The sequence below is a fragment of the Palaemon carinicauda genome, chromosome 3 (genome assembly GCF_036898095.1).
Source record: "Palaemon carinicauda isolate YSFRI2023 chromosome 3, ASM3689809v2, whole genome shotgun sequence".
In the NCBI taxonomy this organism is placed as follows: domain Eukaryota; kingdom Metazoa; phylum Arthropoda; class Malacostraca; order Decapoda; family Palaemonidae; genus Palaemon; species Palaemon carinicauda.
Genome location: NC_090727.1, coordinates 41,092,876 through 41,120,428, shown reverse-complemented (window position 1 = coordinate 41,120,428; position 27,553 = coordinate 41,092,876). Strand labels below are relative to the sequence as shown.

Below are 27,553 nucleotides of genomic sequence, written 5' to 3'. Positions count from 1 at the left end.
TACTATGAGATGATTTCTTACTGTAACTTTGTATGATTTCTTAATTAAGATTCCAATGCCACCACCTCTTTTGTTTTCTCTTGGTTCATGATAAAAGTTATAATATTTAGGTGTCATTTCATTTATTTTCGATCTGTTACTCACATTACCACTCAACCAAGTTTCAGTTAATAAGCAAATATCCACATCTTGATCACTTACGACTTCCTTAATGATATGAGTTTTATTGCCAATGGATTGTATATTTATTAGGTTACATAATATTTTCTTAATCGAAGCCATGGTCAGTATTGTTTCTGGCTCTTATTATTTCTTGTTTATAAACTTCACAGTTTACTTTGTCATAGGATTTATGTTCTGTGTCATCATAGTTCTTTCTCACACAATTTATGCATTTAACTTCAACAACATAACGAAATTTTTTTAATAGTTTAGTAAAAATCCTTCTTACTTCACAGGCGGAATGACATAACTAGGGAGTGTACCCAATTCATGATATTTTCTTATTCTCTTTCATGTCATGATTTTGATAGAATTTTGTCAAAGGGTTTTCTGTTATTTTAGTAAAGTAATTATTAAGCTTAAAGAAGTCTTCCCTGGCCAATTACGAATGAATTAAAACTTCTGCTGTCATTATGTATTAAAATTGTATAGTAAAAGGTTAGGTAAGGTTCTGTATTAAAAAGAAAGAGACATATGGGATTACAGTGTAGGCATTGTGACTAGAATGACTGCCAACTGTGAGAATGTTCCGACGAGGAACCTCCAGGAGAAGAGGTAGATGATGACATTCTTGCATCAAGAAAAACATTGCCAAGAATTACGGGGTCGGTGGATAAACGGTTATTATTATTATTATTATTATTATTATTATTATTATTATTATTATTATTATTATTATTATCATTAAAGCTAGGCTATAACCTTAGTTGGAAAAGCAAGATGCCATAACCCCAGAGGCCCCAACAGGGAAAAATAACCCAGTGAGGAATGGAAACAAGGAAATAAGTAAACTACGAGAGAAGATAAACTATTAAAATAAAATATTTCAAGAACAGTAACATTAAATCAGATCCTTCACAAACAAACGATAAAAACTAAAAGGCAAATAAAAAAGAAAAAAAAGAGAAGAGAAAAAAAGGATAGAACAGCATTCACGAGTGTACCCTAAAGCAAGAGCACTCTAATTTAAGATAGTGGAAGACCATGGTACAGAGGCTATGGCACTACCCAAGACCAGAGAACAATGGTTTAATTTTGGAGCGTCTTTTTCCAAGAAGAGCTGCTTGCCATAACTAAAGAGTCTTTTCTACGCTTACGAAGAGGAAAGTAGCCACCGAACAATTACATTGCAATAGTTAACACCTTAAGAGAAGAAGAATTGTTTGGTAATCTCAGCGTTGTCAGGTGTATGAGGACAGAGGAGATTCTGCAAAGAATAGGCCAGACTATTCGGTGTATGTGTGTGTAGGCAAATATAATTTGACAAAACTTTGTTTCCATGCTCCCCTCCAAGGGTGGTGAAGGCCTTCCCTCTTCCTCCTCTTCATTCCGTTGAAGTGCTATGATTGAAGATCATTGTATCCCTAATTCATCTTGTTTGCTGTCCTGTACCACTCACAGCATGACTCTAATTTAGCGCTTTTGTGTTATGTTAAACATAATGCGACCAGTTTCAGGGGAATAGGAACGTACTGCCTTCTTAACTCGTTGTGGGCAGCTCAAAGAATCAGTGTGATGTAAAGGTATGATTATTTCGGGACTATTATTCGCACTGGATATTACCATTTTGTCAATCTATCGCTTATATTTCTTTTTCTGAATTTCTATTTATAATACATAAAACTAGGTAATGTTAATGATAAAAATGTAAAAGGTTTTGTGATAAGTGAATAATGGTGTTAACAAATGCATTTTCAAGATGCCTCCTTTAAAATCTTTTTTACATCTATTATAAACAAGGTTACACAATAAATAATACCTTTATTACATAAGAATCCACTTGCCTTCAGAGTTGAAATGAAAACACTCATTTAATTGACGGTTGACAAATGAAACAGCTTACGTTTAATGGAGTGAAATCAAAAGACTCAGTCAGTAGAAGCTGGGGGAAACTTCAACGTTTCTAAGCTACATAAAATAGAATAAACGCATCAGTTGCACCTCGTATCCCAGATCCATTTATAGTCTTAAAACAATTTTTTTTTTTTTTATGAACTTGGAGTTTAAAGTCCCCCAAAATTGAAGAGCCTTCTTACCACAGAGAGAGAGAGAGAGAGAGAGAGAGAGAGAGAGAGAGAGAGAGAGAGAGAGAGAGAGAGATTCTTTCCTTGCCAGACTTCCCAATGGAAAATTATTTCAAAGGGAACCTGGCTCTTGATAGCGTGGCCTTTTGTTCACTAACCTTTTGGTGGTCTGCTGTAACGAAGTATGTCTTTTCCTTAATGGAGAATCACCAACTTCACTGGGAAATAACGACGAGGAATATGTTTTAAATGAAAGTTCGTGGGGAGCTAAATACAATATTTAATTCATGGTACGAGGTCAAAGATACAAAGTTCGTATAGCTAAAGCTCGTAGGTCTTAAATAAGAGGTTGTATTTATTTCTCAGAGATTTTTCTTTTTATGTAATAAGAATCTATCTTAAAAATATAAGAATAAATTTCCCCATAATGCTTAATTCCCATTCGTTGTATATTCATTTCGAAGTTAATTTCCGTTTCTCGTAATGTTTAATTTCATCCTATGAAATTGATCTGTCTTATTCCGTGTCTTTTGTGTGTGTCTCTAACATATATGATGTATATATTTCATGTTTTTCCATTGCAGCAATCTCAGACCGGAATCACAACCACTAGTTCCTGAATTTGATTTAGACTTACAGAAAGCTTTGTTATCGCATACTTGTATACTCTCTCTCTCTCTCTCTCTCTCTCTCTCTCTCTCTCTCTCTCTCTCTCTCTCTCATATATATATATATATATATATATATATATATATATATATATATATATATATATCTTTCGGTGAGAATACCTTCACGTGGTGAAAGGGTTTGTGTACATATATATATATATATATATATATATATATATATATATATATATATATATATATATATGTGTGTGTGTGTGTGTGTGTGTGTATATATATATATATATATATATATGTATATATATATATATATATCTTTCGGTGAGAATACCTTCACGTGGTGAAAGGGTTTGTGTATGATCACCAGAGCTGTGCTAGTCAGGGGCACCAACACTAGGTTGGTTTGCTGTGAGCCATCACCAATCCGCAGTGGCCAGGGTGGTGATGAAATGACCAAACCCCAGACATGAATAAGGGCATTTCTAAGGCCTTTGTCCTACAGTGGGCTAGAAACGGCTGCATATGCACACGCAAAATAACTTGAAAACGTACCATTCTTATAGTCTTTTCAAAGAAGATGGCAACTGATAATTTGGTATTGATATGTCAATTGGAATCTATTTATTTGCAGTTTTACGTTGAATCAAATTTGGCAAAATAACCAATATTAGGATAAACATATTTACAGTTTTTCCAAAAGATTTTTTTTTTCCCGTTTTTGTGACTTGGTAGTGTTATATAAATTGGAATCTATTTGTTGACAGTTTTACGTTGAATAAAATTTGGCAATAAAAAAATATTAGGACAAACACATTTACAGTTTTTCCAAAACTTTTTTTTTTTTTTTTTTGTCATCGATTATTTACATGCAAAAAAAATAACACAAACGACCTTTACTAAGGAATCTTTATTCTGTGCATAAAGGGAATTTTAAGAAGACGATTTCGGTGCCCTGACTGTTATGTTTTCAATCTGCAGTAAAAATGGTCTTTATAGCTGTCTTCATACTCCTGCACGAGGATGCTAATGTTTTATCGCTACACATATCTCGGCAGTCCTGATTTAAAAACAAATATAAAAGTTTTCTGGTAGAACATAATTTGTATGTATGTATGTATGTATCTATCTATCTATCTATCTATCTATCTATATATATATATATATATATATATATATATATATATATATATATATATATATATATATATATATATATATATGTGTGTGTGTGTGTGTATATGTGTATATATATATGTATATATATATATATATATATATATATATATATATGTGTGTGTGTGTGTGTGTGTGTGTGTGTGTGTGTGTAGAGAGATACAGTCAGACTTAAATACTCAAACACACACTTAGCCATTTTGCTACGTCAGTGGAACCTCAGTTTCTCGGGCCCGGGTTTGATTCCCTGGTCGACCAGAAGCTATTATATATATATATATATATATATATATATATATATATATATATATATATATATATATATATATATATATCACTAGTTTCCATAAAAAAGTATTTCAATACTCAGTCGACGAATAGGGGTCAAATTTTCACCGGGGTTTGATTATAAAGATTTAATAACTTCCTTTAGCGAAAATACGCTATTGGGAATAACCGAGTCTATTGAAATGCGATTTCGGAAACTAGTAGTAAAAAGTGATAAATGTTCAGTTTCTCTCTTCATAGCTTGAATTTTTTCGTAATTTATTCTTGTGAATTTTTTGTTTTATTGCTAGTGGTTGTCCTTGTCCTTATGATATGTAGATTTAAGTAATGTTTATCTCTTATTCTATACTTATATTTGTACTATTCTTAAATTGAAAATATTGCCTGGGTCCAAGAAAAGGTATTATAAATAAAGCTAATCAGCATCATAACCAGAGTTTATATATATATATATATATATATATATATATATATATATATATATATATATATATATATATATATATATATATATATATATATATATTTGTGTATATATATATATATATATATATATATATATATATATATATATATATATATTTGTGTATATATATATATATATATATATATATATATATATATATATACATATATATATTTATATACATATATATACATATATATATATATATATATATATATATATATATATATATATATATATATATATATATATATATATGTATATATTGTGTATGTATGTGCTTGGGAGAGAGAGACACACACGCACAGAGAGAGAGAGAGAGAGAGAGAGAGAGAGAGAGAGAGAGAGAGAGAGAGAGAGAGAGAGAGAGATTACCAAGACGTTTAGAGACACTATCAAGTTCACCACTCATTATTACTGTTAAATGATAAAACAATAATGACAATAATATTCCACCAAGATCAAGAATGGCATATTCTTGACTCCAATATTAATTTTTATTATGGTGAATTGATATTGGCATGTCCAGTCTGTGTAAGCCGCGAAAAGTTGGAGTAGCTTATTTCTTTCTTCGAGGACGTAATATTTCCTTAAATTGCAGCAGGCTTGTTTCTATGATAGAGGAAACAATCTCACCTCTAGACCTTGGGAGCCCCAACACTGTTGTGTTGGTGCAAATGATATGGGGGAATGCAATGATGATGCTCAAACCATTTCAAAAGTTGTAAACAAACCTCCTGGGGCAAGTGGAAAGTACCACTGCAGGTGATGATCAAATTAAATAGAGGAGTGAGATGGTATTTCCCCCAATTCAGTGATATTTTTATTTTTGTTTTCTATAAGAGGTGTCAATTGTCTTTCGGAATTTGTACAACACGATGCTTTCTATAAGGAGAGATGAAATACCAAATTTAAAAAAAAGTTTGCTTGAAATGTCCATGAATGACACCATTGGAATTCCAATCTTATTATAAGTTGAAAATCCGTTGCTCAAGATATCATTTGATTTAAGGCATAATCCAAGCGTTAAATGCCATTTAGTGCTAACATGAAACGTTTAAATATTATATTCATGAATTAACAAACGAGTTAAGTAAATATTGAGAGAGATAGTACCTACATGTTATTTATATTATACGGAATATTAATCTGTATATAAAATACTATAGAAATCAGTGTACCTAATATATACCATAATTCTAAAATATTTGTACCATAATTTTAAATGCCATAACCTAGCAAGCGCTGTACCATAATCTGGCCAGCGCAGTACCATAATTCCATATACCAGCCAGTAGTACTGTACTATAATCTGCCCAGAGTAGTACCATAGTGCCATGATCTGACCAGTGCTGTACCATAATATGAGTTCTCGCCGGCATGGCAACCCTGAATCCCTGATAGATGTCTGTGTGTTTGTTGCCAAATTGGTCTGTGTAATCGCTGCCGGTCTTCTAATTTATTTTTATAGTGAATAAACTTGAGGTAGTTTGTCTTTAGTGTGCACCCTAGTGCTAGTTAAAGTTTCAAGAACGTTTGAAAAAAAAAAAAGATAAATGTATTCGTTACAAATACAACAGGACAAACTCACGTGTTTTTATCTTTTTCATTTTTTTTTAAAGTTTTCTTCGTCATCAACAACACAAGAAAGCTAAGTGAAAGGTAAGTGTCAGGGTATGTTGTAATTTTCTAATAATTATTAGTGTTTTTGGGTGTATGTATGATAGCGGCCACATGTATGTAATTATGATGACTGCCTACTAAGAATACAGCAGCGTGGTGGCGGGGAGGAACGCAAGGGGTCGTTAGCCCACCTGTTAGGTATGTAGGCAAGGACACAGCTTGTAGGTTAGGTTAAGGGGCAGGAAGAGTTTAGGTTAGTTGACATGTCCATTTTTAATACACATAGGAGGATCTGGCCGCTGATATACAAAGGCACCCTATTTTTGTATGTACAGCATATTATGCTCACCCAAGAGATTATCATGAATATGATCGGTTTTTTTTATGAATTACATTAATTAGGGTAGCTAGGGATAGGCCTAAATACATCAACCTTATATGTTTCCAACTGATTATTTCGTGTTTTATCAGTTTCTCACCATGTGAATGGGCCTTTTGACCCAAAACAGCAGTTTATGATCCTTCTTACACCCCTCATACAAGTAGGCCTATATCTACACAATTACATGGTAGCCTTATTCCAGTGGAAAACCTTGGTATTTGACTTGGAAACACTAAATCTACTGTTTTGTACCAATTTGATTGTTAGAAATGTATATAAAATACATAATAAAAGCTGCAAAGAATGTGGTTTCATTATAGAATACTACAATATTAGTTGGCCATTGGAACTCGTACTGTAATGGAATAGACCTTTGGGTAAAATTATAGAACAGCACGGAACTACATTATCAAGAGAAAAGGCAATATTTCCTATTGTAAATAATGTGCATTCAACAAATTTGACCTTTATTTCCACCGCAAATGAACCGTTCTCCTGCAATCCCAACTCCTTCCTCCCCCTTCCTGACAGATACAGGTGGGAACGTGGAACTTTGGAGGAACGAAAACTGGGAAAAAACCTGATGATTTAACACTTTCAAGATTTGTGAAAAGCCACAGAACCTCATAAACCCACCTAACTTAACCTTGTTTCCAGGTCACAGACCTATCCTGGCTGCCCCCCCTCCCCTTCCCAGGTCACAGACCTATCCTGGCTGTCCCCCCTCCCCTTCCCAGGTCACAGACTTAGCCGGGTGACAAGTTATTATAGGGTCTTCATGAAAGTAGTAAAAAGATGCTCTTCAGCATTTAATTTCAAATGAAAAATCCTCATTTTAGTCATGACCAACAACTGCGAGGGTTGTAAACTGATCCAATTCAAAATCTAAGCCTTGTTTTCCATAATAATAGCCAGCAGTCATCTATTTCTTATAGAAGATTCCTGATTGAGTAAAAATTGAAGTATATATTTACTGAACTATGCTTATGATTCCAAAAAGACTGTTGAAGCTATGTTTACTATTAAAAGCAAAGACATTTACCCCAAGGTTAGCTACATCAATAATTCTAAAAAAGAAGTTTAGGCCTAAGGTAGATAGCTTGAGGATTAAAAATCTATTTTTGGGTGAGATAGCCATGGCATCCTGATGGAAGGTTCCTATTTGGTAGCTTCCTTGGGTAAATAACTACTAAGATATTCCCAGAGAATTTAACCACAGGTTATCACAGAATTCTAACTTCTGGAGCGAGTATCCTGAAGGTTTCCCTTTTAAGACATCGTATATCAACAGGGGACGCATGTATTAACGCGCCACATAGCTATCTACACCCCGAACAGAGATAATGCTTCGGTGTGTAAAGGCGAAGAATAGCTGGGAGCCGTTCCATAGCTAATCTCATCCGTGGCTACTTTTGGTACTCGAGACGTAAACAAACGGGCGCCATTGCTTAAATGACGTCACGTCCGTTTTCATCCTGAAGCCAGTTGCTTGCCGATCACCATGATACAGCAGAGCAGGGTGGGACCTTAAAACTGGACGAAGTAGCAGGGAGGGTCCATCAGGACGCCATGGCTATCTCACCCAAAAATAGATTTTTCACTTCGCTAAAAATCCGTTTTTTGGGCTCAAGCCATGGCGTCCTGATGGAAGAATACCAGAGAATCAATGTATCGTGGTAGATTTTCCCCTATTGGTAAGTGCCAAGGGCTTTGAACAAAATAGCATAGTAATCTTAATAAAGAACCGTAGGGAAGAATCTTCCTGGCCCCCTTGGCAGTGAAGTTGCCACGGGCCATGCCGACGTCAAAGTGGTTATTGAAGGGCTATTCACCCTGTTAGAAGAACCTGAAGAACTTGGAGACGAGACTGAATGGTTGGCATTCGTATCGGAACATTCTGGAAGGCAGACAAGTGGTGGTTGGACACTGTGTGCTGAGAAGGTTGGTTTCGTCTCCAGGGTATGAAGAGTAAGTATTCGTATTGGAATATTACGTTGTAAGAGTGAATATAAATTAAGGGTTAGGACCTTAAAATCTCCATGAACCATAAGGAAAGGGGATAATAAAACTATGACAGGCATGTATTTCATATTAAGTAGGAGCGGATTGAGACGCACAAGTAATAAAATAGAAATTTTATTTCACAGTTGCAGAAATTAAATGAATTGCAGCAATAAGTAAAGTTAATTTACAGTAATTATAATGTACATAGTAATAAAGACTTGCTCTTGAATCTGAAAGGGAATTTCAAATTTATTAGTAGGCACTCGTTCTCGAGGAACGTTAGTCTTTAATTAAAACACATCATGCTCAAGGTATGCGGCACTTGTGTGACAGCTATGACATTTCACCTGGGATAAGAACAGTTATAAGAAAGCACTAAGTGTTTTCGACATCACTATGTGTTTTCGACATCACTGTATCGCTCGAGGTTCAACATAGGCACCCGAAGAGTTAGAGTCCCAAGTAACTCACTGTTCTATGCAGAGTTAGGTGCAGGTTTCATAACACTACCTGCGGCTACCACAAAATGTTTGACTTCGTGCACTTGTTTCGCATAATGTTTGAAGAAAACACGCGAGGACTTCCAGCCTGTGAAGCTTTTAAGGCTTTCAAAGTCCATACTCTGAAAGAAATTCAGAGACGATGCAACTTTTCTAGGATCGTGACCGGCGGGTGTACTGTCGGGATCCGCTCTGCGAATGAAGTAGGTGATTTTCGCTCTTAATTGTTTCAGTGACAGGTCGCTGCCCGATGTTTCTCCTTTGAAGAGTTGGCCTCCACCAAAGTTCGAAGTTCTGCGAAGATAGACCTTGAGGCTCTCTACTGGGCATAAAGAGGCATCTTCCTTCAGGGGGCATATTCTCCAGGGGCCCCATCTTTTGGTGGGTAATTCATTTTTGGCGAGAAACGTCGGATCCGGGGAGAGGGTAATGTCTCCTGAATCAGTAAACAGGATGTGACCCTCTTCTCTTGATAATGCCACTATTTCGCTGACTCGGGCTCCTGAGGCAAGAGCAAAGAGAAATATAACTTTCTGAGTCAGATCCTTGAGAGGGCATGAATCATTATCTAAGTTGGAGGCGAAATGGAGCACTTTGTCCAATGACCAGGAGATCGGTTTCGGTGGGGGTGCTGGGCGTAGACGAGCGCATGCTTTCGGCAGTTTATTGAAGATGTCGCTGGACAGATCAATTTGGAAGGCATACAATATTGGTCTAGTCAAGGCCGATTTGCAAGTTGAAATCGTATTGGCTGCTAATCCCTGTCCATGAAGGTGAATGAAGAAGGACATGCAGAAATCAATTGTGATTTCCTTAGGATTTTTTGTCTTGACGAAAGAAACCCATTTTTTCCAAGATGATTCGTATTGCCGTCTTGTGGATTCGGTCTTGTATTCCTCGAGGAAGTCTAGACTTTTCTTCGAGATCCCAAACCTCTTCTTTGCGGCTAGGGAGAGAAAATCATGAGATGAAGGTCCTTGATTTTCGATGATGAAGCGAAGACAGTCGACTTCTGTATTTGTTGGGAGAGAACTGTTCCTGGGAGAGGGATCAGCTTGGGCTGCAGCTCCAGGACCAGGGGGTACCAGTTGCTCCGGGGCCACTTGGGAGCCACTAGGGCCGCTGTCCCTTTGAAGGTTCTCAGCTTGGAGAGGACTTTCAGCAGAAGGTTGGTGGGAGGGAACAGGTAGATCTTGGACCATCTGTTCCAGTCCAGTGACATGGCATCCACTGCTTCTGCCTTGGGGTCCTCGTACGGGGCCACGTACCGAGGAAGTTGATTGTTGTCGCTCGTTGAGAAGAGATCTATCTGAAGTTCTGGGACTTGGTGAGAGATGAAGGAGAATGATCTTGCGTCTGGAGACCATTCCGACTCTATCGGGTTTGTCCGAGATAGAGCATCCGCTGTCACGTTGCGGAATCCTTGTAGGTGAACTGCAGACAGGTGCCATTTCTTCTTCTCTGCCAGACAGAAGATTGGGAGAAGCACCTGATTTATCTGGGGCGATCTTGAGCCTTGGCGATTGAGACATCGAACTACCACCGAGTTGTCTAGGGTTAGACGAATATGGATCGAGGGAGGCGGGGAGAGTTTCTTCAGAGTTAGAAGGACCGCCATGGCCTCCAAGATGTTGATGTGGAACGTCTTGAACAGGGGAGACCATGTGCCTTGAGCCTGTTTTTGGTGGGAGTGACCTCCCCAACCCTCCAGCGAAGCGTCCGTGTGGATGTTGAGTGATGGAGGTGGGTGTTGAAGAGGAATGGACCTTTTCAGGGCCTTTGCTTCCGACCACGGCTTGAGGAGAAGTCGAAGTCTGTTTGGGAGCCGTCTCTTGAGGTCTCTTCGAGCGATGGATGCAGAACGTCTCCAGACTCCCGCGGCATCCTTTAGCTGTGCACGAAGCACTGGGTTTGTTACTGAGGCGAACTGTAGAGAGCCTAGAACGCGTTCCTGCTGGCGTCTTGAGATCCGTTTGGATTTCAGTAGTCGCTTGACAGACCCTGCTATTTCCTTCCTTTTCTTCTGGGGAATGGAAAGGCGGTGTGACTGAAGGTTCCATTGGATTCCTAACCACTGGAACTTCTGAGCTGGAGAGAGGCGAGATTTCTTCGCGTTTATCTTGAATCCCAGGTGTTCTAGGTACTGGGTGACTTTGCTGCAGGATTTTACACAATCCTCGGGCGATGGAGCCCAAACTAGCCAATCGTCGAGGTAGGCCATCACCTGGACGTCTCGGAGGCGGAGCTGTTGTACTATGGCGTCCGCCAGCTTTGTGAAGATCCGAGGGGCCACATTGAGGCCGAAGGGCATGGCCCTGAAGGCGTAGCTTTTCCTTTGGAGTCGAAATCCTAGGTAGGAGGAAGAGTGATGGTTCATCGGAATGTGCCAGTAGGCATCCGCCAGGTCTCTGGAGACCGTGTAAGAACCTCGAGGCAGAAGGGTCCTTATCTGTTGAAGAGTCAGCATCTTGAACTTGTCGTTCGCTATGAACTTGTTGAGGGGGGGATAAGTCCAGAATGACTCTGAGTTTGTCGGAGTCTTTCTTGGGGACACAAAACAGTCTCCCTTGGAACCTGGTGGACTTTACCTTCCTTATCACCTTCTTGTTCAAGAGATCTAGGACATATTCTTCCAGAAGGGGGGTTGATTGTTGGAAGAATTGCTGGAATGTTGGGGGTGGTTGAGTCCAGCTCCAGCCTAGACCCTTCTTGACGATGCTGTGTGCCCAGGGATCGAAGGTCCAACGATCCTGAAATTGGCGGAGTCTTCCTCCCACCGGAAGCACTTCATTGCTTCTGGTGTCCCGAGGGCTTGCTGCCTCGGCCGCTAGCTCCCTATCCTCCTCTGCCTCTGGAGGGACGGCGAGACGCGTCTCTGCCTGCACCTCTGCTTGAGCCTCTACCTTTGGGACGAAAGGTAGTCGTCTGTTGCTCGAAAGCAGGGGTGAAAACCGGTGACTGTGACAATACCGGTTGGGTGACCAGCTGAAAGGTCTGCTGTGGCTGAGCTGCCACTTGGGAGGTAGCGGGTCCCGGAAACTGACGTCTTGGTTGACGTTGCTGGGGTTTTTGTTTGGAAGATTTCCTCTTAGGTTGAGGTCCGTCGTCCTGAGAGGATTTCCTCTTCTTTGACATGCCCTACTTGTGGAGAAGGTTCCTATTCTCCGTGGCAGCTTTGTCGGTGATCTCCTTCACAAGGTCAGAAGGAAAGAGGTGTTTGCCCCAGATGTTGAAGGAAATCAGCCTCCGGGGTTCATGTTTCACAGTGGCACCTGCGAACACGAATTCACGACAGGCTCTCCGAGCCTTCATGAAGTGGTACATGTCCTTCACCAGGGTTGCCATGTGGGATTTGGCAAGTACCATGTAGTGGTCTGGTACTCTGGTGTCACAGGCCATGATGTCCAGTTGGACCTGGTTGGACATGGATGCTGCGAGCCTCTCCTTCGTATCTTGTTCCCGACGAAGGAGGTGATCGTTGAGTTTCGGGAGGTCTTCCTTAAACTGACGTCCGGCGACATCAGGATCTAGCTTTCCCACCACGAAAGTATGCTGGATGTCCTTCCAGTGTCGAGCGTCGGGGGCGGTGACTATGGAGAAGGGTCTGCACTCCTCCAGTGCAGGGCAGGCTTTTCCCTCTTCCACAGCCTTGAGGCACGCAGCGAAGGCCTTTTCCATGAATGGAAGGACTGCATCCTCGGGTGCGACGTAGGTAGGGTGCTTCTTGCTCAGGGCCGGAAGCTTAGAGCAGGTAAAACCCCTACTTTTAAACGTGTTGGCTAGCATAGCCTGGGCCTTTGCGAGATCGAACACTATCTCCTCTTTCGGTTCGGTCTCTTCTTTAGAGGCAGGTTCAGAGCGAAGTCGGACGTAACAGTCCGGGTAGGCCTCAAAATTTGGGAAGAACTCCACGTCTTCCAGGGGGACTGTGCCGATCTTGTCGCTGACAAAGATTCTGCCGGTCGCTATCACCATATGCTCAGCATACCTCCATGGGTTGGCATGTGAGCAAGCGGGGAGATCCTTAACCGAGATCTTCTTCGGTTCTTTGGATCCTATCATGGACCTGATGAACTCCTGATTCTCCTTCAGCCTGTCGTCCATGATGGCTTTAATCATCCGGAGCATCTCTTGGGTGGATGGTAAGGGTTCCGGGGTAGTGGAGGTAGACGGGAGAGACACTTCCGTCGGTGTAGGAGTAGGGGCAGTGATGGAATGAGGAGCGACCTCTTGCTCCGACTCGGCGTATTCCACCTGGTCTTCATCATCTTCAGCTCCTTGAGCCATAAGGGTCTTCTCCGTACCCTCCGAGACATCCGACATGTGTTCATCATCATCGGAATCCAGGCGGCACTCGTGCATGGACTGGGCCATTACTACATCAGGTTCCACCGTAATTTGGACAGTGGGGATCAAATCCTTGGGCACCACAGAATCAGGGGAGGCCTTTGGGAACAGAAGTGACCTCAATTCTTCAGTGGCCAGGTACGGTCCGGTGGCATTCTTCTGGAAGCCACGCACCCATTTGCATAGCTTCTCCCGAGAAATGTCCCTGACCTCCGCTGAGGGAGGGTTATGGAAGGCATCAGCTATGTGAGCCTGGCAGACCGTACAGTTCAGCGGGTCCCAGAATTTCAAATCCCCTTTCTTGTTAGCACAAGGGGCGTGAGTCCTGCATGCCGTATGCCCGTAGAAGTGCGGGCGTTTCACAGCGCAGAAGTCGAAGTCACACTTCATCTGCTCCTCCTGTGGAAGAAAGAGAAAATGAGTATGGGGGGAGTCATAAGAATGGCTCTTAAGCTAAGTTAATATTAATCATTAATTTTAACTTGATAAAGGGTGTGATGCACAGAGGTTGAGATAGTAAAGAAACATACTCCGTGCATCCCGCCCGGCTGGCTACTGCAAGCTTTATCCTTGGATAATCCGAGATGGCCGAAGGCGCAGGATAGTATTCCGCAGAAGTCCATAGGGCAATGGAATTCCATGGAAATTGCCATGGATAAGTTTGGGACTGAGGCCACTCAGTCCCAAATTAGGGGGTTAAAGGATCCCCGAGGGTAACTGCTTCCGGCAACCAGCCGTGCTAAGATACACGCAGCATGCTGGAAATCTGAAGAATGCAAAAGGACAGCATGATTACCAATAGAACAGTACCAAGGTACTGATCCATTAACGTAAACAGGCCATCTGTTTGCAGTGTAGGGCTATCAGTACTCAGATGATAGCTAGTAGAAGGGGGTGCAAGTCGTCTTGACGCCTCCGGGGGGTGCCGGCAGACCTCCGGCACGCCGGAGGCCGCTCCAGCAGAGTTTCTGGCATTAGGACAGACAATGTAAGTCAAGAGTAATACCAGGGTGGCGGCCGCCGGCAGAGGGAGCGGCGGCTCCGGCAGCCAGAGGATACCAGATTGGTGACAGGAACAAGGATGGTTATAGCAGAACCAGGTTGCCGGCAGTGGATGCCGGCACTCCGGTGGCCGACCGGCAGGCGGACGGCGAAGCTATGAGGAAGGTGGAGAGCCATCGGCTGGAAGCCGGCGGCAGTCGGCAGTCCCCCGGCACACGGAGGACTGGCGGCCATGGGGGTATGGGGAGAGTCACCAAGGTAGGAGGTGGGTATCGCCGACAGTGTAGGCGGCAAGGGACCGGCACCCGGATAGAGAAAGAGACAGAGGGAGGGATGTAAGAAGTCCAGCCATGGACTCCCAGACATCCCCCCCTGAGAGGGTGTACCCATGATAGAGGCTGGCTCTATCACCCAGAAGCAGGGGCCGCAGAGGACCGGGAGCTAGGGTAGCCCAAGGGAGGGCTAGGGGACACCCAAAGAGGGGGAGACCCCTGTATACAGAACGCATCCAGTGGCTAACCCCATAGGACACTATGAAGGGTATATGTACCAGAGCGGACTGCACACAGAAGCTCAATGTAGCCCTATCACTCCACCCTAAGGAGGAGTTGTAGGACAGGGGACAGATGGGTATAGCCAAACCTAAGTATAGGCTAGGCTATACAAGCAATAGGTGGGGAGGGAAGAAGAGAAGAGTCTTCCATGAAAGGGGTTCTGTACCAGAGCGGCCACTAAGGAAGGGAGGACACTCCCTAACCTAAGGTAAGGCAGCCTGACTGAAACGGTGCATGGGTACAGTTTCAGCTAGGAACAGAATTACCCTTCCAAAACCTAACCTAGAGCAGGGCTGAACGTCCTGAACTAGGAAGGATAGAAGACATATCGCTATCGCAGGACAGTCGTAGACTTAGTCCTAGCCATAGAGGAAAGGCTAGCCGTTCCTCACTCTCAGGCGCAACCCTAAAGGGGGGTCATTCCCTTAGGGAGGACTGAGAGGCAATAATATACTCTGGTAAGAGCTTGATCCCTTTACATCGTAAAGGAAGCAAGGCTACACAGAGGGAATGCCAGGGGCAGGGGGATGAAGGAAGCATATAGGGGTCCTACATGTAGGTTAGGTTAGGAAGGCACACTAACTAACCTATCCCCTATATGGTCCCTGAAGGCGAAAACACTTGCATCACAGTCAATAGTATTGTAAAATAATGCCACTATCTTCATAAGTAAGCCTAGGATCACTAATAAAATCATGCATGAACACTGATATATAGGCGCTCTGGCCTGGGGGCTATAGTAGCCAACTGGTATGAGGTCAATCGATGACCGGTAAAAAAGCGTCAAAACACGATATAAAAGTTCCTAGCTATGAAGACTAAATAAACTAATGTTATCGATTAGTAAATGAGGCCGGAAGCGTTGTTGTGGCTAACTAAATAAGGCATGCAGAACAACAACGACGCCATAAAATGGCGGGTCCGGTAGAGGCACAGCTCTGCCACAAAACAACAATTATCTCGAAAAGTAATATTTACTTTACGGTCAGAGCTTAACTAAACAATACTGGAACCTTGTACTCAACTTTCCAGAAGAAGGCGAGGCCGAAGATAGCGACATAATAAAGATGCAAGGCGATAAAGATAGCACAGGGAAAATCCGTCTAAGCAAGGCAAGCTACTGTACAAAGGATGAAGACGGACGTGACGTCATTTAAGCAATGGCGCCCGTTTGTTTACGTCTCGAGTACCAAAAGTAGCCACGGATGAGATTAGCTATGGAACGGCTCCCAGCTATTCTCCTCCTTTACACACCGAAGCATTATCTCTGTTCGGGGTGTAGATAGCTATGTGGCGCGTTAATACATGCGTCCCCTGTTGATATACGATGTCTTAAAAGGGAAACCTTTAGGATACTCGCTCCAGAAGTTAGAATTCTGTGATAACCTGTGGTTAAATTCTCTGGGAATATCTTAGTAGTTATTTACCCAAGGAAGCTACCAAATAGGAACCTTCCATCAGGACGCGATGGCTTGAGCCCAAAAAAATGTTTTAGGCCTAAACTAGCCAGCTGATGATTTAATGAAAAACATTTATGCCTATTCTAGCCGGGCAGATTATTGATATTATATAATCAGTTTCATATGAGCTCATAACTGATTATTAGGAATATGATTCTTTGTGGGTTAGTTAAATAACATCAGTTAGGATTACTGAGCTGATGATTCAAAGATGGCTATTAGATCGAAGTTAGCCAGGTTGATTTAGGGGGGAAAAAAAATTAGGCCTAGACTAGCTAGGTCGATGATTGGAAACTATTGTGCTTAATTTGTACAGGAGTGAGGATTGGAAGGTCCATAGGCAAAGCTTTATTTATATAGCAATTGTACCAGTCACCATCTTTTCCCACTTTTCAACAAATCGTATTTTGTAGATTTTGTAATGTCTAAGTATAACACAAGTTTGGTTATCGTAGCTGGCCTTCTTTATCCAAGAGGATATTAAGTTATATTTGTGAATATGTTGTTAAAAAGTTATTAATTTATGTAGTTAGTTGGGACAGGTATAAACTTTAGTATTACTTGTCAAATAGATTTTTTTTTATGGTGAAAATTATGTTTATCCTTGTATGAAATACGATATTATGAAACAGGTTTTACAATTTGGGAAATTTTACAATTTACTGTTACCTTATAGGACTGAAGGCAGTTGGGAAGTAAACTCGGGATACGGGTAAGCTAAGGATACGAAGTCTAAAGGGGTCCCCCCATGACAATTAGGTAAGAACATGGCTCTTAGGTTAGGTGAGATTAGGTGTGGAATCTTATGTTACAAGGTATTATTGTTTTCCTTTTAAAATGTTTTTTAGTCGTAACTTTTAGATTTTTTGAATGTCTAAAATTAGAAAAATTTGGGTGTCCTCCAATTACAGTATTTGCATCAGAGCCCTTCAGAATTCTTACAAATATACTAGGGTCACTTCTTATTTTCTTTACTAAGAATATTTCGCTACAGTAAATATTAACTCACATTTTCATTACTGATCCAGTTCATCTCGACCAACTACAAAGGCTCTTAAAGTTATTGAAGTAATTAATCTCCATGGATGGCTCATGTCTGTGCAATATTACCATGTAGCTAATGCCAATAGCATGTGTGGGTAGGCTATCAAGAACAAGATTAACTAATTCTTAGTTTTCTGTGGATACCATTGAATAGGCTATCAAGAACACTCTATTATTCTGATGGTCATATATTATGTTTGTGTGATTTATTTAAGTACAGTATCATAAGTACTGGTACCGTACCTGTAATTCATATCACATAACTCCAATGGTCCTCGCTCTAAAATGGTTTATTTTTGTTTGCAAATAAACATTATCGCACGGCTCTTCTATTCTGGCAGGCTGTACATGGATATGCTGCACACGCCAACCACATGGCTTATTGATTAAGTATCATAATTACCTACAATTTGTATCCTGCCCCACAAATGGTCTTTTCTGACCGTTTATATTGTAGAACACTAGCTACTTTTACATTCAGTATTAGGGTAGGATGCATATTATAATATTAATCTTCAAAGCTTGATGGGATGCATGCCATACTAGCACCTGTTAATGTGAATTTTTTAATGTTACCATTAGTCTGTCCAAAATTGATTGTTTTCAAATTTATTGGCATCATGAAGGAAAATTGTTGAAAACTTCCAAATTATATTAAGATAGTTTAGCCTTGGGTCTTCGCGGGTTCTATTTTTTTGGATTAGGTCATTCGTGACACAGAGAACTGTATAACATATTAAATAAAAATTCACCCGTGCGCGATTTTGCGATAAGAACTCACGATGAGCTGACAGTTTCAGACCAACAATACTCCTTTGCACCTAGCATGACTCACTCTTGCAACGTCTGTCTTCGCACGTGCATCTCCTGCTTCAGTCCTTGGTCTTACTCCGTAAATAGTACCTCCTATGCATACTGTACAGTAGTGATTTGTACTGTAAATAGTGGTTAAGCTGTCATGTGCAAAAGAGGCAATGCCGCATGCATTGTATGATGGTTTGTGACGTATTACTGCGTATAACTCTGTACAAAAATGGTTATTGGTTACCGTTACATTTTATTTTTATTTACATTTTTGTTGTATCATTGTTAATATTAATGTACAGGTATTGTTACGTTAACTAATGTGCAGTACTGCACTGTTTAATAAATACTGTACTTTACAGTACAGCAATGTAGATACTGTATACGATAAATGTACAGTAAGTTGGAACTGTGTGAGTCGACATGCCAAAAATAGCGATCACTTATAAGTGATAGGTTGTGTTACTTTAACTAGTTAAGCTATACAGTACAGTATTGTGGTAATAGTATTGTACATATATTATATTAGTACAGTATACACTACAGTACAGTATTAGCAAGTGTTGTTAGATAGGAAAAACGATGTTTTGATGTTACAGTATTTACGTATAAGTTGGCGATAACTCTGTTATGTGTAGTCTTTCTGTGTACTGCATGCACAGACATGCAGTCACTGAATTGTGTTCATACGGTAATGCAATATAATGAGGCCGCACTTTACACGAGTTTGTTCTTCGCGATCTCACTCGATTGTGACACAGAGAACCATAATACCTATTAAGGAAAAATTACCAAGGCGCGACAATTTCAAATGACCTGCTCTTGGCTTGCTTTGCGCCACTTCCCACTCTACTCCCATCTAACTCTGACTCGTCACCAGAGTTGCCATATCAGTGCCTATCACGCCTGATCTGGTGCATTTCTTGAGAAGTCAGAGTGTTTTTACTCTGGTATGGTTACGCTATTTTACACCATCACAAAATGTAGAGCTTTTCTTGCTGATAGTGCTGTATATACCATGATAAACTGGTTGCCTTCCAGAGTCTTTCTTTCTAACTTGACTTATTGAAACAATTACAGCCATATTATATTGTTATATCTTATAAAGTGATTTAGCACTTTTGTTGTGTGTTTTGGAAGTTCATGTAGTGCATAATTAACATCAGAAATGGCAACCCTGCTCATCTGTCTTGCATCGTCTCTCCTCGCATGTATATCACCCACTTCATTCCTTTTTTAACAGAATCCTATTATCATATAAAATAAGTGATGTATTGGTATACAGTAGTGCATACTGTACTCCTGAACATTGTTTATATTCATGGGTTGATATACTGTAGATATGTATAAAAGACGACGCAGACGCATCAGTAGTTGCGTCATGCTTCAAGCTGCATAGAGCTTCGTATGAAAATGGTTAGTGGTCATTGTATAAAATACGTACACTTGCCGGTAGTTAATCTTAAATTGTATACATATTGTACAGTACAGAATTGCAATAATGTATAGTATGGTTTTTGTAAACAGGCCATGTGTGCGGTGAGTCAAGTTGTCTGAACGAAAACTACGAACACTTATAGTACAGTTAATCTTTACCGTAGTGATAGTACTGTACACATATTACAATAATATACACTACAGTATCAGCGAGTGTTTTTCAGTATTTGTAGATATGAACAACAGTGTTTTGTTGTTATACTGTAAGTGTATGATGACCGCTAGGTAAAATTATAGTCACGGTCAGGGCAATAACTGCTGTACTGTAGTGTAGCATTACTGTGTCCAGTACTTAAGTGTACACATGTGCAGTACTTAGGCAGTACTTAATGTGTTAATTATCGGAGCCTAGGTAGTGTGCAATGAATTGTTAGGTTAGGTTAGGAGTTATCCTACCTTAGGGCACCAAATATACGCAAAATCTCGATTTTTGTGCCTGTCTCAGTTACGTAATCGTAACAAAGAGTGGAGCTGACTGTACTTACACTGTGATAGAAACCTCATAAAAACAATATAGTGCAATACAGTGGGTTACTTAGTGTGTTAGTCTACCGAGTATAGGCAATGGGCAGTAAGTTGGTAGGTTATGAGATGACCCACTTTAGGGCAGTAAAAATTCGCGCCTGTCTGTGTTACCTAACTCCGCGAAGACCGTGGGGCGACTGTATGTTAATATTTTGGTATTGTCACCCTTAATATTAATTGATCATAACTAATTACATTTTTATCATTTAGGTTTATAAACCAGGTAATATCTACTACTGCTGGTACAACTACTAATACAGTATTGTACTACTTTTTGTAGTAGTAGTAGTAGTAGTAGTAGTAGTAGTAGTATTGTTTTCAGCTGTAAATGGGATTGTCTTTAACTTCACTGTGTATTTTCTGCTTTGTTCTTTGTTAAGGTGATATCATACACAGTGATTGCTGTTACATCTATGTTGCCAGTAATACCTCGCCCTACAATCTTGATTCATTTCTAGAGACTTGTCATTAGGCTATTTTCAACGTAGATTGGATTTTTTCCATGTACTGTACTGTGACTTATGTATCCTGATACATGAAAAAGTATTTATGTATGTACTTGCAACCCATCATCATGTTATAAAAGCAGATATCAGCATTAATAAGTTTCCTAGACTAAGTATACTACTGTACACCATTGTACCAATTACTGTAATGTATTGTTCAGTACATTATTGTACCAAATATTTTACTTTAAGGTACTGTATATACCGTCTTATAACATTTACTGTTAATGAAATATAATGTGCAGGAATAATGAGAGAGAGAGAGAGAGAGAGAGAGAGAGAGAGAGAGAGAGAGAGATACAATGTTTACGGTACAATAAACTGTTATAATATTGACAAATGAAACCCATTTATGCTGAAAAGTATTGGAGGTTCTCAGATTATAGTACGGTACCACCATGCAAAAATATTGTAGAGTAACCATGTATAGTCAACAAAGTTGGTTTGTATGTCCTACAACCAACCTTCCTTTTCATCTCGATGACATTAAGTATTGCTTGTTTTTTATGTAGACATTTGGATACAAAACACATCCACACATAGCCTACACTAGTTACTCTCTCTAAACGATTAGTCTATACAGTAAGGGACTGCTTATATGAAAATAGCTGGTGAGGAAAAACATATTGATATTATTTGTCTATAAGGAACTGTGTTTGGAATTTATGAAAATAAATTAGAAGTTTGAAAGTTTCTTAAGCCTAAAATGAAGCCATTTTAGTTTCATGTCAGCTATCCTGGCTAGTGCAGTGGTAATGTTTTCGCCTAGCATTTGCATGGCAGCACACGATCCCATCCCGTGCCCGTGAGTTTAAGCTGTTTGCTGGGGAGACCACTGCTGTAATTGGGTTGTACAGTTGGGGTTTGGGCTATCTTGGCAGATGTGCTGGTGAATATCTGTTCTGATGAAACTGGAACTTAAAAAAAAAAAAAAAAAAAAAAAGAAATCCACTACTACTGTTACACCTAAACTTTTGCTTTTAACTTTACTTGCAAATCTGTATGAAGGACCTCTCATTATACACTTTTACCTAGGCATCATTATTGCTGGTTCCTGTTTTTATTGAGTATTCGTTTTGCATGTTAGAAGATCTATTTCTCTAGTTTTTATTAAATATTGTTTTTTTGGATGTTAGAAGATGTGATGGTTCTCTATTGCAATTTATATCAAAGCCTCTTCTACACAAGTGTTTATATTTGTCGTTGTAAATTTCTAGTAACCTTTATATTGCACAATTAATTGCTTATAGTTCAGGTATTTATTTATAGAATAATACCTATTGCTTTTAAACAATGTCCGTCTTCATTTGCTACCAAGGCAATTTATATTCTGTATTCACATTTGAAATATTTGTTATATTATAGCATGTTAACAATATTTGAATAATCGATTAAATTGCTATTTAGTTGAAGGGAGGATTTGATATGCTTACAGTATGTTGGTGGATCATTTTGGGATTTTCATTGACACAACGTACGTTTCATGCTATGTTCGCCATACAGAAAATGCTAACTATTCAATGGCATATCCGATAGAGTTGTCTTTTATCTAAAATATGAATTTGGTGCTCATTTCTTTACGTAAGGATGCATACTGTATACTCATGAATAACCCATTACCCATTTAAAGTGAATAATTGTTAACCATAATTCTTTGTCAATATTGAAGTCCATTAGAATAATCTGTTGGAATTGAAATTCTTTGAAGTTTTACTTGTTATGGTTTGGTATTGTAGAAAAGTCTTCCAAATGGTAGTCCTCCTCGATCTTTTCCCCGGCGATAGCATTAACCCAAAAACTCCTTAATGAAACCTTAGATATATGTGCTGGTATCATTTCAGCAAAACCGCTTAGCCAAATTGAAATTGGGAGTCTACAATGTTTTTTTTTTTCTTTTAAAAAGGGGAATTGAGGCCTTTACGATGTGTTGTCTTAATGGTTATTACGACAAGCTTTTGTAAAGAGGGAATGTTACATTTTACAGTAGTATGGTAAGGTTTTAAGTAAGATTTTGAAGCATGCTGTATTACAGGTGGTAGGGGTGAAGTTATAGGATAAAACGACATGTTCTTCATAGACATTAAAAAGATTGATGCTTTGCAAATTGGTTCTGTGCTAATTTTGAGCTATGGAGTTTTACTGTGTAAGATGATCAGTAAAATGTTTTCAGTGTTTAAAAGGTAAAAGATAAGCATAATATTGCATGATAGTAAGGTATTGAAGATAAGTGGAAATGAAGATGAAATACTGATTATTAACGTTTGTAATGAAAAAAAAAAATTATTCATGAGGCATCTGTAAGTGATTATAATGAATGGTGGAAAGATGAAAGAAAATGCGAAGCAAGAGAGTCAAGAGAATGTGTGGAAAAGAGATTGGTACAATACTTATGGCTTGTAGCAGCAGGAGCTGCAACTTGCTTTTAACACAAAGACAGGCTGGACATGAGACTGGTTTTTATTAACGCCACAAAACAAGCTTACTGTATATACAACCGGTTGAGGGTAATAATGACTTAAAAACTTAAACAATATCAAACATGCAATGGCAAACTTAAACAGGTTTGTCTATTATCAGTGAAGGAAAAACGAGTGAGAGAGAGAGAGAGAGAGAGAGAGAGAGAGAGAGAGAGAGAGAGAGAGAGAGAGAAGCGCAGTCTCATTACATTGTATGAGCGTGTATGAAATACGCGTGCATTATATGCCCCCTCCACCAAAAAAAAAAAAAACAGCCAGATATGTAAAATGAAATGTAGCGCCTTGCATGAAATAAATTTATATATCATACTGATCCCAGTATGAGATAGAAATTTATTTCGATTTGAGCACGATATTTTGTTGATTTCCATCCATATTGACTCATTATGGGTAATTCGAATTTGAACCGATCAATTTTGTCACCTGGTGAGTCTGGAAGTCGGGGAAAATTCGTTGGTAAGAGACTGATGTCTTGCCAGGTAAATTCTGAATTGCAGTTAGCAGTTAGGTTTCGACTTCTTCTGGAGTCTCTGGTGGCGTGATTGGTAGTGACCTGGCCTTTCATTTAAAGGGGCTAGGGGTCGATCCCAAGTATGAGATTGAAATTTATTTCTATTTGAGCACGATATTGTGTTAATTTTCATGTGTGAATATATATATATATATATATATATATATATATATATATATATATATATATATATATATATGTGTGTGTGTGTGTGTGTGTGTTAATGTAAACAACAAATGCAGCCATTTGTAGTCCACTGCAAGACAAAGGCCTCAGACAAGTCCTTTATTCATGTCTGGGGTTAGCCATTTCTCATCACTACGCTGGCCAACTGAGAATTATTGGTGATAGGAAACATTTGTCTGACCGCTCACAGCAAACCAACATAGTGTAGGCGACCCTAACTAGTACAGTTTGGCTGATTAAGGCGATACACAAACCCTTTCACCACTTGAAAGTATTCCCTCTTAGAAAAGGATATATATATATATATATATATATATATATATATATATATATATATATATATATATATATATATATATATATATATATATATACACACACACAGGGAAACAATGAAGGCATTTTACCAAATGTTGGATGCTGATGTCCGTAAAGGAATAAATAGTTATAGTGTAGGAAATTTTGTAAATGGAGTATGAAAAAATAACTTTTCTTAATTGAGGTATATCATTTTTCGGATCTTGTCAAGATTAGCGAACCCAACCATCACCGGGTTCGCTATTCTTTACATGTGGAAAATTGGGTTCCTTATTCTTGACATGTGGTAAATTGGGTTCCCTATTCTTGACATGTGAAAATGGGATTCGATCTTTACACGAGCTTTTTCAGTTGCTACTTAAAGCTACTATTCACTTTTTGAACTTTCTTTTGTTCACTTAAATTGCTAGTTAAACGTCTTTGTACTTACTTAAACAGCTGGATGAGTAATTAAACAAGTCCAAGCATTTCAATTGCTACTTGAAGCTTCTATTTACTTGTTAAACATTTTTTCTATTCACTTAATCAGCTAGTTAAATTTTTTCCTACTTACTTAAACTTACCCAAATTCTTCAAAAATGGTTTTCATGTATATAATATAAAAGAAAAACTAATTTAGATATTCAGATATCCATTGTCCCTCAAAATGGATAGGTCTACTTCACGGAGGTTGTGAAACCATTAGTTGGGAAGGAAATGTTACCTATGATTGACTGGATGAAGAACAAATCAATTATTCGACCGGAATTAAAATGTGAATCAAGCGGCATATTTATGAACTGGATAAAGTGCTGGGCCTCTGTAGACGGTTGTGTATGGGAGTGCCAGGTAAAAGATTGTTCACGGTATAAACGAAACTCATCAATAAGGATGGACTAATTAAAAAGTAAAATTGCAGCTGTGGATTCATGTCATATATTGTTTGTGGGAGCAGGAAACTTCTCGTATTGTAAATATGTCTCGGCAGACCATAGTGGATTTTTACAGTTTATTTAGAGAGGTGTGTACGAGACATTTTGACCTTAATCCTATAAAACTTGATGGGCCTGGGATAATAGTTCAGGTTAATGAATCGTGCTTTCCACATAAACCTAAGACCATCAAGGACGATCCCCTACGCGCCAAGTCTGGGTTTTTGGGAACATGAGACATTTCTATCAATAATAGAAAAAGTAGTGAGACATGGATCAACTATTCACAACGATGAATGGCGAGCCTATAGAAATATAGCTAATAATCAAAACTGCCAGTACAGAACCATGAACCACGTTATTCTTGACGTGAGGTTAATTGGGTTCGCTATTCTTTACAAGTGGAAAATTGGGTTCGTTATTCTTTACATGTAGAAAATGGGGTTCCTTAATCTTGACATGGAAATGTTGGGTTCGCTAATCTTGACAAGATCCCATTTTTCTTACCTCTCTCTTTATTCATTGCTTTGGATTTTTAGTTCTTTTATTTCACCGTAAAGTTATACTCTTGGTAAAATAACACTCGCTACATGAAAAAATATAAACGCCGCTTTACGTATCCTCCTTTGCGTCAAAAACTGCATAAAAAACTTTTCCTTTGGTCCTCCACGGAATACTCGTTAGCACGATTGTTAGAGAGGCTTGTTATTTTTTCGTTTGGTTTGTTTGTCATTTCTTTTGTGTAAAAGAAAAAAAGATGTAAAGAAAAAAACTCATTTTTGTAGACCTTTGTAGATAAAATATGTAACATCTCGTATGTTATCGATGAAAGTGACTAAAGAACTTTTTTTTATGAATATTTTATTTTCTTTGAAGCTTCCTTTATGAATGCGTATGCTAAACTTTCCCCAATCCTGTGCGTTTTTTTCCTGAATATGAATGGTTACATAGATAAGAAGGACAGCCCCCGCTTCTAAACTCCTTTTTTTACTTGGTGGTTTAGAATACCCTCACACAATGGATTTTGGAGACTCGTGTGAATTCTCTTTGACAAATGATTTACCTTTAAGGTTTTCCTGCCACTTTTTATGATCTGCAGTACTTGGAATGTACTAATTACTTATTCCATCTTTGCAAATATTTCTTTAATATCGCATTTTCCTCCAAATTTTGCTTTCATTACCTTTTTTCTATCATAGATTCAAGTTGTCTCCTTAATTTTCCTTGCTTACCCGACTGTAACCTAATGACTCCTACTACCTTTGTACATCATTTTCACTTTTTTGTATTTTCCCATTTTTTTTTCTCTTAGCATTTCATGGACACAGGTCTTGAACAACAAATGGGAGATAGATTCCTCTGCCATGAGCTTGCTTTAGTTATCCATGAAATCTGATTGTCGCTTCTTGATAATAATTATTTTTGTGTCTGGCTTCAGAAATGTCTTTGCTGCGGCCACTAATTTCACGCACCTTTTAGTTTTTAACTCTTCCTATACTTTTTAGCGAAACTTGGGACAGGTTAGTCTCTCCAGTCCTAGTGCTGGATCACATGAACAAAATTCCCAAATTTAAGTAAAACAAAGGACAATTGAAGTGAAGGAAACCTTCAATCCTTGGCAGATGACTGACAGGGAGATACTCGAAAGAGGAGGAGGATGGTAATAAACAGGTGGCAAGTTTGGGAAGGAATTTGTATTTTTACGGTGCAGATGGAAGAAATAATAATAATGATTAAGATCGAGAAGTTGTTGAGGGGAGATAGAATAGATGTGACAGTAGCAAAGAACATTAATTGTGAAGATGGCGAAGGAAGAGAAAATAAAACCATAATGTATTGATGGAAGCAGTACTCAGAAAATCTACGGTAAGAATACAATTAATCGACTAGAGAATGCTGAAAAATGGCAGAGGGGCCAACAGAGAATATGACGTTTATAGAAGTTTGGAGAGTCATTACGATAAAAGTTGAAAAACTGTCGTTCAGTAAACTCGCTGGAAGTGGTTTTGCAAATTTGATGCCTTTTTAAATGTAATTGGAGGCGAGACAACTCCTCAGACGGGAATTTAGTCTTAGCGTTTCAAAATTGATTTCGTGTTG

The 27,553-nt window shown here is 39.0% G+C and overlaps 1 long non-coding RNA gene across 1 annotated transcript in view; it reads left to right on the top strand.

Annotated features, from left to right (window-relative positions):
* The first annotated feature begins 6,117 nt into the window (after positions 1–6,117).
* Positions 6,118–27,553, top strand: part of LOC137637098 (uncharacterized) — a 67,429-nt gene continuing 45,993 nt past the window's right edge. Inside the window, exon 1 of the long non-coding RNA XR_011043388.1 lies at positions 6,118–6,464. This is a non-coding gene — a long non-coding RNA (uncharacterized lncRNA). The remainder of the gene's footprint in view (positions 6,465–27,553) is intronic.